Genomic DNA, 19,476 nt, shown 5'->3' on the forward strand with positions numbered 1-19,476 from the left:
CCATCTCTACTAGAAATACACAAATTAGCCTTGCATGGTGCAGGGTGCCTGTAATCCCAACTACCTAGGGGCCTGAGGCAGGAGAATCACTTGAACCCAAGAGGCAGAGGTTGCAGTGAGCCAAGATCATGCCACTGCACTCCACCATAGGCAACAGAGCAAGATTCCGTCTCAATAACAACAACAAAAGTGAAAGAAAACTGATTAGCCATGTATAAGTATTGTATAATGTTAGAGAATATGACTGCTTTTTTTTTATTTCCTGTGAGAGCTCACCATGTTATCAATATAATATCTCGATAATTGGAAAGTCTATAGAGAATATTAAATTCATGTAGAAGGCAAAGAGAAATCAATAAAGTGGTGGAAGGATAATTGTATTAGTTTTTCAGGGCTGTCATACAAAATTCCTACAAACTAGGTGGATCCAAACAAGAAAAATTTATCTCTCACAGTTTTGGAGTCCAGAAGTCCAAAGTTAAAGTGTTGGCAGGGCCACACTTTCTCTTGAGGTTCTAGCAGAGTAACTGTTCCTTGTCTCTTTCAGCTTCTGGTAGTTGTTGGCATTAATTGGTTTGGGTCCACCTCTCTCTCTACTCCATGTTCTCATAGCCTTCCCTCTGTATATCTGTAAAGTTCCCCTACCTCTCTCTTGTGTCAACAAGTCCACTGAAAAAGATTTTCTTTTAAGGAAACCAAAAGAGACTTTATTCCAGTAAACAGTTTGCAAACCAGGGAGATACAGTCTTCTGTATAAAACAAAGGTGCATTCAGAGAGAAGAGAGGGGTTATTTTTGGGGGTGGGGGTGGGGGGGCTTCCTTTAACTGAGACTTCCCTGGGTGGAAGAGCATTTATCTTTTTTTTTTTTTTTTTTTTTTTTTTTTGACAGAGTCTTGCTCTGTCACTGGGCTGGAGTCACCAGGCTGGAGTGCAGTGGCACAATCTCAGCTCACTGCAACCTCTGTTTCCCAGGTTCAAGCAATTGTCCTGCCTCAGCCTCCCGAGTAGCTGGGATTACAGGCATGCAGCACCACGCTCGGCTAACTTTTGTATTTTTAGTAGAGATGGAGTCATGTTGGTCAGGATGGTCTCGATGTCTTGACCTCGTGATCCACCCACCTCGGCCTCCCAAAGTGCTGGGATTACAGGTGTGAGCCACTATGCCCGGCCAAATGGTTATCTTTTATAGACAAAGTTCCCACCCAGGTTCCCCACTCAGGTCCACTTATGCAAAAGAAGAAGCAAACTTCCTTAGTTCTGATTCCTTGACTTACTGAGTTCTGATTGGTCCACACAGGTCACAGTCTATTGGCCTATTATGCAGCTATAAAAGTCCCAAAGTTAAGCGAGCATGGAGTTTTCCAGGACTGCAAAGTATGTGCGTGACCTCTAGTAAGCAAATGGCCTGTTGGCTCTATTTTTAATTTAGGCCCAGTTAGCCACTTAGCGTCCATCTTAAAGGATTGGCTCTTTCAGGGTTCACATGTGAATGCATTTAGGGTCCACCCAAATAACCCAGGATAAGCTCCTTCTCCAAAGATCCTTAACATAATCAGGCGGGTGAGGTGGCTCACACCTGTAATCCCAGCACTTTGGCAGCCTAGGCAGGCAGATCACAGGGTCAGCAGTTTGAGACCAGCCTGACAAACATGGTGAAACCCCATCTCTACTAAAATACAAACATTAGCCAAGCATGGTGGTGCACCTATAATCAATTCCAGCTACTCAGGAGGCTGAGGCAGGAGAATCGCTTGCAGTGAGCCAAGATTGTGCCACTGCACTCCAACCTGGGTGATGGAGCGAGATTCTGTCTCAAAAAAAAAAAAAAAAAAAAGATCCTTAACATAATCATATATTTTGCCATATAAAAGTAATACGGGTTATAGGAATTAGGTCATGGGCATTTCCTACTGGGGGCCACCGTCCATTCCACTACAATAATATAGGAAATACATTCTCAAAAGCAATTTTGATTCTTTTACTATCTTTAAGTGATGTTACACACAGGGATGATCCAGTGGCAGCAGGCTAGACAGGAGAACTACACAGCCCAGTGACGGGGACTGGGCAGGAGAACCACAAAGGATGCAAATAGCATGTAGTTCACATAGCATTTTCACCTAGCGCCCTCCCCCTACCAACCTCCAAAACGTAAGGCCCCCATACAGCCTGCATTCCACAGGACGGGGTAGTGGGAGGTTCAGATGCTCCTTATGGATAAAGAACCAGATTTCTAAGCTCAGAACTCCAAACATGCGCTCAGGTGCATCTGCCATACAGGGTTATTCTCATGGTATGCTTCAGTTATTGCTGTCAGGTATGTTTACCATACATGGGGGTAGCTACCATACAATTGCACATGAAGAAACTTCTTAAAAGAGGCAGCAGTGGAATGCATGAATGGGGAAAGGAAAGCAAGTATAGGGCAAATAAATTACAGGTGAGCACAACATCTAATATGATGTCATGGCTATAAAGAGGTAGACTCGGTTAAGTCAGAAATTAAAACTTTCGTGATGATGTCTTTGGTCGAAGGAACCACTGATCTCGCTTCTTCACCTCCTCACTGTATCCACACCCTTTGTCATATGACTTTGCATGTTTCTGAGTAGAACTGGAGTGTATTTCCCCATCTCTTTATTTTTGAGACAATGTCTCTGTCACCCAGGCTGGAGGGCAGTGGCACAATCACAGCTCACTGCAGCCTCGACCTTCCAGGCTCAAGTGATCCTCCCACCTCAGCCTCCCAAAGTAATGGGATTAGAAACATGAGCCACTCCGATTGGCCCCTGCCTCTTTAATATTAGCCTCAGACATATGATTGTCACTGGCCAAAGGGATATAAGCAAAAATGACAGCATGTCAATTCTGAGCTTAGGACATAGGACGCATTATAGTTTTTCTATCTGCTCTCCTTTTCTCTCTGTCATCACCATTCCTTGGCTAGCCTACTGATTCTAAATAAATGAGAGATATGTAGAGCACACCCAGACCCAGACTTGCAGTCATCTAGCTGAGCCTAGCTCAAGTTAGCCAACGAACTACCAGGCAATCTGCAGATGTGTGAGCAAAAAAGATGTTTACTGTAATACACCACTGAGATTTAATGATTTTTTTTAGGCCACAATAGCAACCTAATAAAATATCACACGGTGCTAGGAAATACAGACCAGGGATCAAGAGGCAGTGCACAGAATGGATAGGAGCTCATACTTTGGGAGTCAAAGTCCAGCTCTGCCACTTAACTACTTGAGGGAATGTCAGGAAATCACTAAGCTCCCTGCACCTAAGTTTCCTCATTTGTGTAATTGGGATGATAGTTTATGTACCTTGTCATACTTCACAGAGTTATTGTGGTAACTGAATAAATATATACATAAACTGCCAAAGATATTAGTTTGCACACAGGAAACACTAGATAAGTATTTGTTATGATTATGATTATGATCATTCTCATCCACTGGAACCTATTTATCTTTGAACCAATGATAAATGTCATACAGAATTGCCCAAATGTAGTACAAATATTCAGTAGCAATATACATTCTACCCAAAACCATATGAAATTCACCCTTTGCATACAACCTCAAAATAATAAGAATTATAAATCTGTTTTTTTCTCTTTTGAGATGAGTTTCGCTCTTGCTGCCCAGGCTGGAGTGGAGTAGCCTGATCTTGGCTCACTGCAACCTCCGCCTCCTGGGTTCAAGTGATTATGCTGCCTCCACTTCCTTAGTAGTTGGGACTACAGGTACCTACCACCATGCCCAGTGAATTTTTTGTGCTTTTAGTAGGGATGGGGTTTCACCATGTTGGCCAGGCTTGCCAAACTGGCCAGGCTGGTCTGGAAATCCTCAACTCAGGTGATCCACCAGTCTCAGGCTCCCAAAGTGTTTGGATTACAGGCATGAGCAACCACACCCGACCTTATAATCTGCTGTTTTTAACCTTTGCCATTGTAGAACACGAACAACCATATTTCAGTGGTATTTAAAAAAGACATAGCCCCCTGGCTAGGCACAGTGGCTCATACCTGTAATCCCAGCACTTTGGGAGGCCAAGGTGGATGGATCACTTGAGGCCAGGAATTGGAGACCAGCCTGGACAACATAGTAAAATCCCATCTCTACCAAAAATAAAAAAAATTAACCACGCATGGTGGTGCACACTGGCAGTCCCAACTACTTGGAAGGCTGAGGCATGAGAATCATTTGAATCTGGGAGTCACAGGTTGCAGTGAGCAAAGATCATGCCATTGCACTCCAGTCTGGGCAACAGAGTGAGACAATGGTGGTTTGTCTTTAAATATGTTATTTTTCAGGAGTTATTATGTTATATGAATCCAGACTTTGTCTGGTTTTGTTTTTTGTTTGTTTGTTTCTTTTTTTTGAGACAGAGTCTGGCTCTGTCACCCAGGCTGGACTGTAGTGGCCCGATCTCGGCTCACCACAACCTCCACCTCCCAGGTTCAAGTGACTTTCCTGCCTCAGCCTCCCAAGTAGCTGGGACTATAGGCACGCGCCACCATGCCCAGCTAATTTTTGTATTTTTAGTAGAGACGGAGTTTCACCTTGTTGACCAGGATGGTCTCGATCTCTTGACCTCGTGATCCACCTGCCTCGGCCTCCCAAAGTGTTGGGATTATAGGCATGAGCCACTGCACCTGGCCTGTGAGAATTTTAAAACACTGTTTTTATATTTCTAATTTTAAAAGTATTACATGCTCACTATACAAATGCAGAAAATGATGCTAAAGTACCAAAAAAAATAAAGGGCAAATCCTGTGACTCGTGATATTCACTTTAAAGATTTGCATTTGACTCTGCCAGAAATTTCCTATGCATGAGATACATTCAGTTAGGAATATTCTAATGGGAGTGTCTTATTTATGCAGTTACATGAGCTATTTTGTTCATTTTTATAAATATAATTAACATGCATCCATATCATAAATAAATGTTTCTATCCTACTTTTTTTTTTTTTGAGACAGTGTTTCCACTCTTGTCATCCAGTCTGGGGTGCAATGGTGCGTTCTCTGCTCACTACAAACTCCTCCTCCCAGGTTCAAGTGATTCTCCTGCCTCAGCCTCCTGAGCAGCTGTGATTACAGGTGCGCACCACCACATCTGGCTAATTTTCATATTTTTAGTAGAGAAGGGGTTTCGCCATGTTGGCCAGGATTGTCTTGATCTCTTGACCTTGTGATCCACCATCTCAGCCTCCCAAAGTGCTGGGATTAAAGGTGTGAGCCACTGCGCCTGGCTTATCCTACTTTTTTTTTTTTCTTTTTTTATGTAGAGATGAGGTCTTGCTATGTTGCTCAGGCTGGTCCTGAACGCCTAAACTTAAGCAATCCTCCTGCCTCAGCCTCCCAAAGTGCTGAGATTACAGGTGTGAGCCACCATGCCCAGCCTACATTCTACTTTTTTTCTTATTATTTTATCACATTATAATTCAACTACAGAATCATATCGTGGATGGTATTTAAGTTGGGCAAGGTGAACACTATATCTACTCTAATAGACTGTCTACTTGATTCACAGAAGCCTCTGGGTAACTCCTTACAGTTCAGAAACTTACTTGTACCAGCCTGAGTTGGCCTAGGGAAGGCTGGAAGTGATAAATGAAGACTTTGTTCAACCTGAGTATAATGTGCTACACTGCAGTTAGTAGTCATAATGCATGCAGTATACACATAGAGTGCAACCCCATGATTGAGGAGAGGCACTCCACTTTGATGCAGAGGTTGCTGGTACATAACCATCCTATCCTATTCTGTTTGTAATGTGACTAATTAGCTTCTAGAAGATCTGCTATGGCTCTCACTCACTGAAGTATTACATCTGCAAAATTGTGCCTCCACCTTCCATCATCCCACCATCACTACCCTTACTGCCTGATGAGAATTGGAGGTTTGGATGCTTATATCTTTGCACTTGAGAGCACTGCTTATCTTTGAGCTCTATATTCTTACCACAATGACTTTCTTCTATGTCATCTGCAGAAGCAAACCTTAGTTGATTTACTTAGATGGTGTCTGTGTCTGAGCTTTCTGTCCATACAATCCTACTATGGTTATTTGTCAATCAGTGGATGTAAAGGTGTTTAAAGAATATCTCCACGGGGCGCGGTGGCTCACGCCTGTAATCCCAGCACTTTGGGAGGCCGAGGCGGGTGGATCACAAGGTCAAGAGATCGAGACGATCCTGGTGAACATGGTGAAACTCCGTCTCTACTAAAAATACAAAAAATCAGCTGGGCATGGTGACACGTGCCTGTAATCCCAGCTACTCAGGAGGCTGAGGCAGGAGAATTGCCTGAACCCAGGAGGCGGAGGTTGCGGTGAGCCGAGACCGCGCCATTGCACTCCTAGCCTGGGTAACGAGAGCGAAACTCCGTCTCAAAAAAAAAAAAAAAAAGAATATCTCCATAGATAATAAAACAATGTATACATGTCTGAACATTTCACATAGATGTAGTCTCATGTATGGAATTACCTGGTGTAGCAGGATTATCAAATCAGTCAACTTCCTTCAAGAAAACTTGTATTGAGGGGAGGATCCAAGATGGCCGTTTAGGAACAGCTCGGAGATTGCAGCTCCCAGTGAAAGCGCAGAGGGTGAGTGGACGCCGTATTTTTATTGCCCACAGACTAGGAAATTCCCAGGCGGAGGAGCTCCACAGGTCACCAGCGCGGCTGTTTCGGCCAGCGCGGCTGTGCTGGCCGGCGCCGCTGCTTTGCCCCACACGGCTGCTTTGTCGGCGCCGCGAAGCAGCGATTCTCCATACAAAATACACCGGTCCGGGAGCCCTTTTGGCTGGCGATTGGAGCCACGGGAAGTCGCCCATTCGTCTGTTTAGAAAGGGGACTGAGCAGGGAACCAGGACAGTAGATTCCAGGGCAAAAAAAAAAAAAAAAAGCGCCACAAACCTCAGTGCCGCTGTTTAAGTCAGTGCAGTGAGTGGCCGCAGGGGAAAACAAACAGATCCTGGCCCCTCTTCAACAGGTGACTGGAACACCAACTTAAAGGCTCTGAGGCAGGGAGCCAGGCGATCAGGCTCGGCTGGTCCCACCCCCACAAAAGAACAGCAACCAGAAACTCTGGATTGAGAGTTTCACCGCAAGTGCAGCTGAACTCGGGACGATCCAGTTCTGTGGGGGAGGGGCGTCTGCCATTAGCGAGGCAGCCCGCCAGACAGAGGTAGTCGGCCAATGCTGAGGCAGCCCGCCGTTGCCAAGGCAACCTGCCATTGTTGAGGCAGCCCGCCTTTGCTGAGGCAGCCCGCCGTTGCCAAGGCAACCCACCACAGCAGAGAGACTCTGCCTCAACAGAGGCAGGCCACCATTGCTAAAGCAGTTCTAACTACACCCATATAAACAAGACTGCAGGGAAGTTCACTCGGCAGCTGGGCGGAGCCCACACCAGCTCAGCAAAGCCTCTACAGGCCGACAGTGACTAGGCTGCCTCCTTGCTGGGCAGGGCAGCTCTGAAGGAAAAAAAAAAAGAAGGCAGCAGCATAACGGAAACTCATAAGTAAAGCCCTAAATCCCTGGGACAGAGCACCTGGGAACAAAAAGCAGTTTATGAGTTCTGCTGCAGCAGACCTAAACGTACCTGCCCAGCAGCTCTGAATGAACAGCAGAGCTCACAGCTCACCATTTGAGCTCCTATAAAGAAGAGACCGTCTCCTCAAGCAGCTCCCTGACCCCTATATATCCAAAGAGACACCTCATAAAGGAGAGATCAGATTGACAGTAGGCGGGTATCCTTCTGGGACAAAGATAGCAGAAGAAGAAAACTGGTAACCACCCTTACTGTTCAGCAGCTGCTGCAGGTGAACCCCAGGCAAGCAGGGCCTGGAGTGAACCTCAGCAGACCTACAGCAGAGGGGCCAGACTGTCAGAAGGAAAACCAAGAAACAGAAATAACCTCATCATCAACAAACAGAACGTCAATCTGAAAGATTTGAGACCCAATCTGAAAGCCAGCAACTACAAAGTCGACAGGTGGATAAATCCTTAAAGATGGGAAGAAGCCAGCACAAAACAGATGAAAACACCCGAAACCAGAACACCTCTCCTCCTCCAAGGGATCACAACTCCTCATCAACAAGGGAACAAGGTTGGAGGGAGAACGAGTGTGATGAAATGACAGAATCAGACTTCAGAACGTGGGTAGTAAGAAACTTCTGTGAACTTAAAGAACATGTTCTAACCAAATGCAAAGAAACTAAGAACCTTGAAAAAAAATTTGACGAAATGCTAACGAGAATGGACAAAATAGAAAGGAATATAAGTGAATTGATGGAGCTGAAAAACGCAACACGAGAACTTCCCGAAGCATGCACAAGTATCAACAGCCGAATTGACCATGCAGAAGAAAGGATATCAGAGGTCGAAGATCAACTTAATGAAATAAAATGGGAAGGCAAGACTGGAGAAAAAAGGGTAAAAAGGAATGAACAAAATCTCCAAGAAATGTGGGACTATGTGAAAAGACCTAATCTACATTTGATAGGCGTACCTGAATGCGACGAAGAGAATGAATCCAAGCTGGAAAATACTCTTCAGGATATTATCTAGGAAAACTTCCCCAACCTAGCAAGGCAGGCAAACATTCAAGTCCAGGAAATACAGAGAACACCACAAAGATATTCCTCAAGAAGAGCAACCCCAAGGCACATAATCGTCAGATTCAACAGGGTCGAAATGAAGGAGAAAATACTAAGGGCAGCCAGAGAGAAAGGTCGGGTTACCCACAAAGGGAAGCCATCAGACTCACAGCAGATCTCTCAGCAGAAACCCTACAAGCCAGAAGAGAGTGGGGGCCAATATTCAACATCCTTAAAGAAAAGAACTTTCAACCCAGAATCTCCTATCTAGCCAAGCTAAGCTTCATAAGTGAAGGAAAAATAAAATCCTTTGGGAACATGCAAGTACTCAGAGATTTCTTCACTACCAGGCCAGCTCTACAAGAGCTCCTGAAAGAGGCTCTACACATATAAAAGAACAACAAGTACTAGCTCAACTAAAGGGCAAAACACCCAGCTAGCACGAAAATGGCAGTATCAAATTCACACATAACAATATTAACCCTAAGTGTAAATGGACTAAATGCCCATATCAAAAGACACAGACTGGAAAATTGGATAAAAAGCCAAAACCCATCGGTGTGCTGTATCCAGGAAACCGATCTCACATGGAAGGATACACAAAGGCTCAAAATAAAGGGGTGGAGGAAGATTTACCAAGCAAATGGAGAGCAAAAAAAAGCAGGAGTTGCAATTCTCATCTCTGATAAATTAGGCTTTAAAGCAACAAAGATCATAAGAGACAAAGAGGGACATTACATAATGGTGAAAGGAAAGGATCAATGCAACAAGAAGAGATAATGATCCTAAATATATACTCACCCAATACAGGAGCACCCAGATACATAAGGCAAGTTCTTAATGACTTACAAAGAGACTTAGACTCCCACACAATAATAGTGGGAGACTTTAACACCCCATTGTCATTATTAGACAGATCAACGAGACGGAAAATTAACAAGGATATCCAGGACTTGAACTCAGACCTGGACCAAGCAAACCTAATAGACATTTACAGAACTCTCCACCCCAAATCCACAGAATATACATTCTTCTCAGCACCACATCACACCTACTCTAAAATTGACCACATAATTGGGAGTAAATCACTCCTCAGCAAATGCAAAAGAACGGAAATCGTAACAAACAGTCTCTCAGACCACAGTGCAATCAAGTTAGAACTCAGAATTCAAAAACTAACCCAGAACTGCACAGCTTCATGGAAACTGAACAACTTGCTCTTGAATGTTGACTGGATAAACAATGAAATGAAGACAGAAATAAAGATGTTCTTCGAAACCAACGAGAATGAAGACACAACATGCCAGAATCTCTGGGACACATTTAAAGCAGTGTCTAGAGGAAAATATATAGCAATAAGTGCCCACATGAGAAGCAAGGAGAGATAAAAAATTGACACTCTATTGTCAAAACTGAAAGAGCTAGAGGAGCAAGGTCAAAAAAGCTCAAAGTCTAGCAGAAGACAAGAAATAGCTAAGATCAGAGCAGAACTGAAGGAGACAGAGACACAAAAAACCCTTCAAAAAATCAATAAATCCAGGAGCTGGTTTTTTGAAAAGATCAACAAAATAGACAGACCACTAGCCAGATTAATAAAAAAGAAAAGAGAGAATAACCAAATGGATGCAATAAAAAATGATAAAGGGGATATCACCACAGATTCCACAGAAACTCAAACCATCATCAGAGATTATTATAAACAACTCTATGCATATAAACTAATAAACGTGGAAGAAATGGATAAATTCCTGGACACTTGCCTCCTCCCAAGCCTAAACCAGGAAGAAGCCGAAACCCTGAACAGACCCATAACAAGGTCTGAAGTTGAGGCAGCAATTAAGAGCTTACCACCCAAAAAAAGCCCAGGTCCAGACGGGTTCACAGACGAATTCTACCAGACATACAAAGAGGAGCTGGTACCATTCCTTCTGAAACTCTTCCAAACAATACAAAAAGAGGGAATTCTTCCCAAATCATTTTATGAGACCAACATCCTGATTCCAAAACCCGGCAGAGACTCAACAAGAAAAGAAAACTTCAGGCCAATACCCATGATGAACATAGATGCAAAAATCTTCAATAAAATACTGACAAGCCGATTGCAACGGCACATCAAAAAGCTTATCCACCATGATCAAGCACGCTTCATCCTGGGGATGCAAGGCTAGTTCAACATACGCAAGTCTATAAACGTAATTCACCACATAAACAGAACCAAAGACAAAAACCACATGATTATCTCAATTGATGCAGAGAAGGCCTTTGACAAAATTCAACAGCTCTTTATGCTAAAAACCCTCAATAAGCTAGGTATTGATGGAAAGTATCTCAAAATAATAAAAGCTATTTATGACAAACCAACAGCCAATATCATACTGAATGGGCAAAAACTGGAAGCATTCCTCTTGAAATGTGGCACCAGACAAGGATGCCCTCTCTCACCACTGCTATTCAATATAATATTAGAAGTTCTAGCCAGAGCAATCAGGCAAGAAAAAGAAATAAAGGGCATCCAAATAGGAAAGGAGGAAGTCAAATTGTCTCTATTTGCAGACGACATGATTGTATATCTAGAAGACCCCAGTGTCTCAGCCCCAAATCTCTTGAAACTGATAAGCAATTTCAGCAAAGTCTCAGGATACAAAATCAATGTGCAAAAATCACATGCATTCCTATACACCAATAACAGACTTAAAGAGAGCCAAATCAAGAACACACTTCCATTCACAATTGCCACAAAGAGAATAAAATACCTAGGAACACAACTAAGAAGGAATGTAAAGGACCTCTTCAAGGAGAACTACAAGTCACTGCTCAATGAAATAAGAGAGGACACAAACAGATGGAGAAACATTCCATATTCATGGTTAGGAAGAATCAATATCGTGAAAATGGCCATACTGCCCAAAGTAATTTACAGATTCAATGCTATCCCCATCAAGCTACCAATGACCTTCTTTGCAGAACTGGAAAAAGCCACCTTAAACTTCATATGGAACCAAAAGAGAGCCCACATAGCCAAGTCAATTCTAAGCAAAAAGAAGAAAGCAGGAGGCATCAGACTACCGGACTTCAAACTATACTACAAGGCTATAATAATCAAAACAGCATGGTACTGGTACCAAAACAGAGATATAGACCAATGGAACAGAACAGAGGTCTTGGAGGCAACACATCATATCTAAACCATCTGATCTTTGACAAACCAGACAAAAACAAGCAATGGGGAAAGGATTCCCTGTTCAGTAAATGGTGTTGGGAAAGCTGGCTAGCCATGTGCAGAAAGCAGAAACTGGACCCCTTCCTGACACCTTACACTAAAATTAGCTCCAGATGGATTAAAGACTTAAACCTAAGACCTAACACCATAAAAACCCTAGAAGAAAATCTAGGCAAAACCATTCAGGACGTAGGCGTAGGCAAGGACTTCATGACCAAAACACCAAAAGCATTGACAACAAAAGCCAAAATAGACAAATGGGACCTAATCAAACTCCACAGCTTCTGCACAGCAAAAGAAACAGTCATTAGAGTGAATCGGCAACCAAGAGATTGGGAAAAAATTTTTGCAGTTTACCCATCTGACAAAGGGCTGATATCCAGAATTTACAAAGAACTAAAACAGATTTACAAGAAAAAAACTAACAAGCCCATTCAAAAGTGGGCAAAGGATATGAACAGACACTTTACAAAAGAAGACATACGTGAGGCCAACAAACATATGAAAAAATGCTCATCATCACTGGTCATCAGAGAAATGCAAATCAAAACTACATTGAGATACCATCTCACGCCAGTTAGAATGGTGATCCTTAAAAAATCTGGATGCAACAGATGCTGGAGAGGATGTGGAGAAATAGGAACACTTTTGCATTGTTGGTGGGAGTGTAAATTAGTTCAACCATTGTGGAAGACAGTGTGGCGATTCCTCAAGGACCTAGAAATAGAAATTCCATTTGACCCAGCAATCCCATTACTGGGTATATAACCAAAGGATTATAAATCGTTCTACTATAAGGACACGTGCACACGAATGTTCATTGCAGCACTGTTTACAATAGCAAAGACCTGGAACCAACCCAAATGCCCATCGACAACAGACTGGATAGGGAAAATGTGGCACATATACACCATGGAATATTATGCAGCCATCAAAAATGATGAGTTTGTGTCCTTTGTAGGGACATGGATGAACCTGGAAACCATCATTCTCAGCAAACTGACAGAAGAGCAGAAGATCAAACACCGCATGTTCTCACTCATAGGCGGGTGTTGAACAATGAGAACACATGGACACAGGGAGGGGGGCACTACACACTGGGGTCAGTTGGGGGGAAATAGGGGAGGGATGGTGGGGGGTGGGGAGCTGGGGAGAGACAGTGAGGGGAGAAATGCCAGATGTAGGTGATGGGGAGGAAGGCAGCAAATCACACTGCCACGTGTGTACCTATGCAACAATTTTGCATGTTCTTCACATGTACCCCAAAACCTAAAATGCAATAAAATAAATAAATGGGGATAAAAAAAAAAGAAAGAAAACTTGTACTAAGGGATTCACTTGCTGTGGATGCTGCTCCCTAGCCAGAACTGAGTAAAATTAAGATTTTACACTTGGCCAATTTTACAAGCCAGAAGTAATAGTACTTCACTCTTGTCCCTTGCATCATAATGACAGCTATTGAGTAAAAAATAGAGAGTTGATACAGGTGTTATAAATACAAACTTAGAATCGAACAGACCCAAGGTGGAGCCCAGCTCCACCTCTTGATTTGGGCATGATTTTAGGCCAGTTTCTTACTCACTCCACGCATAGATTGTCTCCTTTGTAAAATGGGCATAACACTTAGGTCACAGAGGAGTGGTCGGAACCAGCAAATCTGACTCACAAATTAATCATGCTTCATATGATCACTTCAGCAGCACATAGATAAAACTGGAAAGATACAGAGAAAATACATGGCAGCTGTGCAAGGATAACATGCAAATTTGTGAAGTGTTCTATATTTTTCATGTTCATGGATTGGAAGAATCAATATTTTAAAATTTTCATACTACCCAAAGCAATCTACAGATTAAATGCAATCCTTATTAAAATACTAACAACATTCATCACAGAAATTTAAAAAAAATTCTAAAATTTATTTGGAACTACAGAAGGCCCAGAATAGCCAAACTTATCCTAAACAAGAAGAACAAAACCGGAGGGATCACATTAGCTGACTACAAACTATACTACACAGCTACAATAATCAAATCAAAAACAAGCACATGAACCAATGGAACAGCATAGAGAACCAAGAAAGAAATTCACACACCTATAGTGAACTCATTTTTGACAAAGGTGTCAAGAACATACATTGGGGAAAAGACAGTCTGTTCAATAAGTGGTGCTGGGAAAACTGGATATCCATATGCATAAGAATGAAATTAGATCCCTATCTCTCACCGTATACAAAAGTGAAATCAAAGTGAATTAAAGACTTAAATCTAACACCTCAAACTATGAAACTACTACAAGAAAACATAGGGAAAACTCTCCAGGACATTGGTCTGGGCAAAGATTTTTTGAGCAATACCCCACAAGCATGGTCAATCAAACCAAACATGGACAAATAGAATCACATCAAGTTAAAAAGCTTTACACTTGTAATCCCAGCACTTTAGGAGACCGAGGTGGGTGGATCAATTAAGGCCAGGAATTGGAGATCAGCCTGGCCAACATGGCAAAACCCCTTCTCTACTAAAAATTAAAAAATTAGGCAGGCACGGGCAGTCCCAACTATTTGGAAGGCTGAGGCACAAGAATCATGCACAGCAAAGGATACAATCAACAAAGTGAAGAGGCAACCCATAGGATGAGAGAAATATTTACAAAATACCTCTCTGACAAGCAATTAATCACCAGAATATGTAAGGAGCTCAGATAACTCTAGAGGAAACAAATCTCATAATATGATCAAGAAATTTGCAAAAGATTTGAATAGATATTTCTCAAAATAAGACATACAAATGACAACAGCATTTTAAAAAGTGCTCAACATCACTGATCATCAGAGAAATGCAAATTAAAACTATAAGGAGATAGCATCACATCCAGTTAAAATGGCTTATATCCCAAAGACAGGTAATAATGTATGTTGGTGAGGATATGGAGAAAAGCGAACCATTATACACTCTTGGTGAGAATGTAAGTTATTACAACCACTATGGAGAATAGCTTGGAGGTTCCTTAAAGTATAAAAATTTGAGATACCATAAGATCCAGCAATCCCACTGCTGGGTGAATAACCAAAATAGGAAAGTCAGTAGATATTTGCACTCCTATGTTTGTTGCAGCACTGTTCACAATAGCTAAGATTTGGAAGCAAGCTAAGTATTCATCAGCAGATGCATGGATGAAGAAAATGTGGTCCATATACACAATGGAGTACTATTCAGCCATAAAAAAGAATGAGATCCTGTCATTTGCAACAACACTGATGGAATCGGAGATCCTGTTAAGTGAAATAATTGAGGCCCTGAAAGACTAACATCACACGTTCTCACTTATTTGTGGGATCTAAAAGTAAAATCAATTGAAATAATGGACATGGAGAGTAGAAGGATGGTTACCAGAGGCTGGCAAGGATAGTGGGGGTTTATGGCAGAGGTGAGGATAGTTAATGTGTACCAAAAAAAAAATAGAAAGAATGAACAAGACCTACTATTTGATAGCACAATAGAGTGACTATTGCCAATGATAACCTAACTGAAAATTTTTAAATAACTTAAATAGTATAAGGGCCAGGTGTGGTGACTTAAGCCTGTAATCTCAGCACTTTGGGAGGCTGAGGTGGGTGGATCACAAGGTCAGGAGTTCGAGACCAGCCTGGCCAATATGGCGAAACCCCATCTCTACTAAAAATACAAAAAATTAGCTGGGTGTGGTGGCACATGCCTGTAATCCCAGCTACTCAGGAAGCTGAGGTAGTAGTATCACTTGAACCCGGGAGGCAGAGGTTACAGTGAGCCGAGATCGCGCCACTGCACTCTTGCCAGGACAACTGAGCGAGACTCAGTCTCAAATAAAAGAGAGTATAATCAGATTGCATGTAACTCAAAGGATAAATCAGGATATGTGTACAGGGTCCCATAAGTACCATTATCCATGATGTGGTTATTTCACATTACATTCCTGTATCAAATCATTCTCATGTACCCCATAAATATATATACCTACAATGCACCCATATATTTTTTTTTTTTTTGAGATGAAGTCTTGCTGTGTCGCCCAGGCTAGAGTGCAGTGGTATGATTCCAGCACACTGCAACCTCTGCCTCCTGCATTCAAATGGTTCTCTTGCTTCGGCTTCCTGACTAGCTGGAACTACAGGCGCCCTTCACCATGCCCGACTAATTTTTGTATTTTTAGTGCAGAAAGTGTTTTGCCATGTTGGCCAGGCTGGTCTCAAACTCCTGAGCTCAAGGGATCCACATGCCTTGCCCCAACAAAGTGCTGGGATTATAGACGTGAGCCACTGTGCCCAGCCTTAACTTTGGGTTTTTCCCAGATACCTTTTATGAGGATGAGGAAGTTATCTCTATGCCTAGTTTACTGCATATTTTTATATGAAGGCGAGTTCAATTTTGTTCTTTTTCTTTTTTTTTTTTGAGACAGAGTCTCGCTGTCCCTGGGCTGGAGTGCAATGGTGCTATCTCGGTTCACGGAAACTTCCATCTCCTGGGTTCATATGATTCTCCTGCTTCAGCCTCCAGGGTAGCTGGGATTACAGGTGCATGTTACCATGCCCGGCTAATTTTTTGTATTTTTAGTAGAGATGGGGTTTCACCATGTTGGCCAGACTGGTCTTGAACTCCTGATCTTGTGATCCACCCTCCTTGGCCTCCCAAAGTGCTGGGATTACAGGCGTGAGCCACTGCACCCGGCCCGATTTTGTCAATTTTTTTCTGCAACTATTGGGATAATCATGTGATTTTTGTGTTTTTTCTTGATACAGTGTATTATATAATTTCATTTTTGAATGTTAAAAGAATCTGGTAGGCCGGGCACGTTGGCTCACACCTGTAATCCCAGCACTTTGAGAGGCTGAGGAGGGTGGATCATGAGGTCTGGAGATTGAGACCAGCCTGGCCAAAATGGTGAAACTCCATTCCTACTAAAAATACAAAATTTAGCTGGGCATAGTGGTGGGTTCCTGTAATCCCAGCTACTCTGGAGGCTGAAACAGGAGAGCTGCTTGAACCTGGGAGGCGGGGGTTGCAGTGAGCCGAGATCGTACTATTGCACTCCAACCTGAGTGACAAGAGGAAGACTCTGTCAAAAAAAAAAAAAAAAAAAAAAGGAACCTGGTATTCCTGGTATAGATCACATTTGGTTATATTATATAATTATTTTTACATGTTACTATAGTCAGCTTTCTAGTATTTTGTTGATGGTTTTTGCATCCATATTAATAAGAAATATTAGTTTGTAGTTTTCATTTTCTTTTTTTTCTGGCAAGGTCTTGCTCTGCTCCCCAGGCTGAAGTGCAGTGGCATGATCACAGCTCACTCCAGGCTCAACCTCCTGGGCTCAAGTGATCCTTTTGCCTCAGCTTCCCAAGTAGCTAGTGCTACAGGTGTATGCCACCATGCCCAGTTAATTTCTGTTTTTTTTTTTTTTTTTTTTTTTTGTAGAGATGAAGTCTGGCTTTGCTGCCCAGGCTGGGGCTATGCCTTTTAAAAACAGCACTGAAATATAGCTTTTCCTGTATCACATTGGCAAAGGTTAAAAAGTTTTTCTTGGCCGAGCACAGTGGCTCATGCCTATAATCCCAGCATTTTGGGAGGCTGAGGCGGGCGGATAGCCTAGGTCAGGAGTACAAGACCAGCCTGGCCAACATGGTGAAATCCCATCTCTACTAAAAATACAAAATTTAGCCAGGCGTGGTGATGAGTGCCTGTCATCCCAGTTACTTGGGAGGCTGAGGCAGGAGAATTGCTTGAACCTGTGAGGCAGAAGTTTCAGTGAGCTGAGATTGTGCCATTGCAGTCCAGCCTGGGCAATAAGAGTGAGACTCTGTCAAATAAAATAATATAATGACAATGACAAAAAGTTGTTTTTTGTTTTTGTTTTTTTACAATGTTTAGTTTCCTTTAATGACCCCTATCTACCTGAAAGGCAGGTACAGGCAGCGAGGCGATGGCAAGAGATGTTCACTTGAAGATCTTGCCCTGATTGAAGGCTTTGCCCACATGCTGGAAGGCCCCTCCCAGGAAAAGTTCTCTCAAACCAGTATCTGGGTCTCCTCACTGCCAGAATCCAGGATCCAGTTTCTGCCATGTGTATGACTCATAGTCCACCTGCCAATCTGGACTCACCGGAGAGGCAAGCTCCTGGCATCAGAAGACCCAGACTCCAGAAATGGAGCTGCTATTGTTGGTTCCAAAGAGGATTACACTGGCGAAGCCATTCTTCCTTGTCTTGTCCAGTTGCTGGAATATTCCAGTGATGAGATTGCAGCTCATGAAAGTCTGAGTGAGTTCTTCAGGGAAGTGACACTCTGAGTACCACAGGGACCAGCTGTCCTTATCAAAGTGCTCCCAGAAATATGGCAGTGCCACAGAGAGTGTGTCCTCGTTGGAGTACTTGCGCTTAAATTCATCCAACACAAAGGTACTCTTGGGCAGGTGAGTGAAGGGGTCTTTGGCCTTGGGCTCAGCGGCCAGCGCCTGCTCATATTCATCCACCTCCTCCTCAAGAGCAGGGGCAGCCGTCTTTTTCTCCTCCTTCCATCAGCCTGGGGCTGCTGCTTCTCTTCTCGTGAGCCCTTCTCTTTCCATGGGGTGTCCTTTTTAGGTTGGCTCTCTGCAAACTTTTTAGCATCAAACTGGGCCATCTTCTCACACAGTTTCACCTTCCCCAAGACAGCCCAGAACTGGGGCTAGTTAATGCAGGTGAGGAACCAGCAGTTGGTATTAGGAAATGCCTGGCAGAAGAAGACTCTAGGACCTGCTTATAGAGCCACAACGGGGTGCAGGCAATTGTCATGTCAGCCAATGTCACTCATTTGCCCACCAGAAAAGTCCCCATCTTCGAGTGAGCATCCAGTAGATCAGAATTTGTCTTACTTCCTCCTTTGCATTCTCAGTGGCCTGTTCATTGTGGTGCATGATGCCCAAGATGGGGAACACCCAGGTACCGGCTGGGGGCACTATATCACTATCAGCAAAGCTCACCCACTGCACCACCTGGGCCGCTGCCTCTGGAGTACTTCCCTGCAGCTCCTCATTGCTCACATAGTAGGCAATGGCATTACTCTCAAACACACAGAATCCATCGTCACCCTCAAATGCAAGAACCTTGCTGGCAGGAAATTTGTGGAAAAATTCAGGGCTGCAGTTGGTTTGGCCAAATTGGAAATGGGGTGCTGTGGAGAGCATATGGATCTAAGTCCCGCTGTACCAAGCAGTGATGAGGGCCTTGAAGCTCCTCCAATTTTCAGGATATGTGTACAGGGTGCCAGCCACCATGGTGATTCCACAAAGAAAGGCTTTTTTTTTTTTGGTTTGTTTTCTTAAGATAGAGTCTCACTCTTTGTCACCCAGGCTGGAGTGCAGTGGTGTGATCTCAGCTCACTGCAACCTCCACCTTTAAGGTTCAAGTAATTCTCCTGCCTCAGCCTCCTGAGTAGCTGGGACTACAGGTATACACCACCACACCCAGCTTTCTTTTTTTTTTTTTTCAGTAGAGACAGGGTTTTACCATGTTGCCCAGGCTGGTCTTGAACTCCTGAGATCAAGCAATCTGCCCACCTTGGCCTTCTGAAGTGCTGGGATTACAGGTGTGAGCCACCATGTTGGGCCTGTAGTTCTCTTATTT

The 19,476-nt window shown here is 43.2% G+C and overlaps 1 non-coding gene and 1 pseudogene across 1 annotated transcript; one reads left to right on the forward strand and one right to left on the reverse strand.

The window, feature by feature from the left end:
• Positions 1 to 13,520: 13,520 nt before the first annotated feature.
• LOC116531956 lies at positions 13,521 to 13,623 on the forward strand. The gene has a single exon (XR_004260654.1). It is a non-coding gene; the product is annotated as a U6 spliceosomal RNA (small nuclear RNA).
• Positions 13,624 to 17,735: 4,112 nt separating this feature from the next.
• On the reverse strand, positions 17,736 to 19,142 carry LOC116531935 (annotated as a pseudogene).
• Positions 19,143 to 19,476: the final 334 nt, after the last annotated feature.

This window comes from Sapajus apella, unplaced genomic scaffold (assembly GCF_009761245.1).
Source record: "Sapajus apella isolate SASKATOON/1434 unplaced genomic scaffold, GSC_monkey_1.0 scaffold73, whole genome shotgun sequence".
Classification (NCBI taxonomy): Eukaryota; Metazoa; Chordata; class Mammalia; order Primates; family Cebidae; genus Sapajus; species Sapajus apella.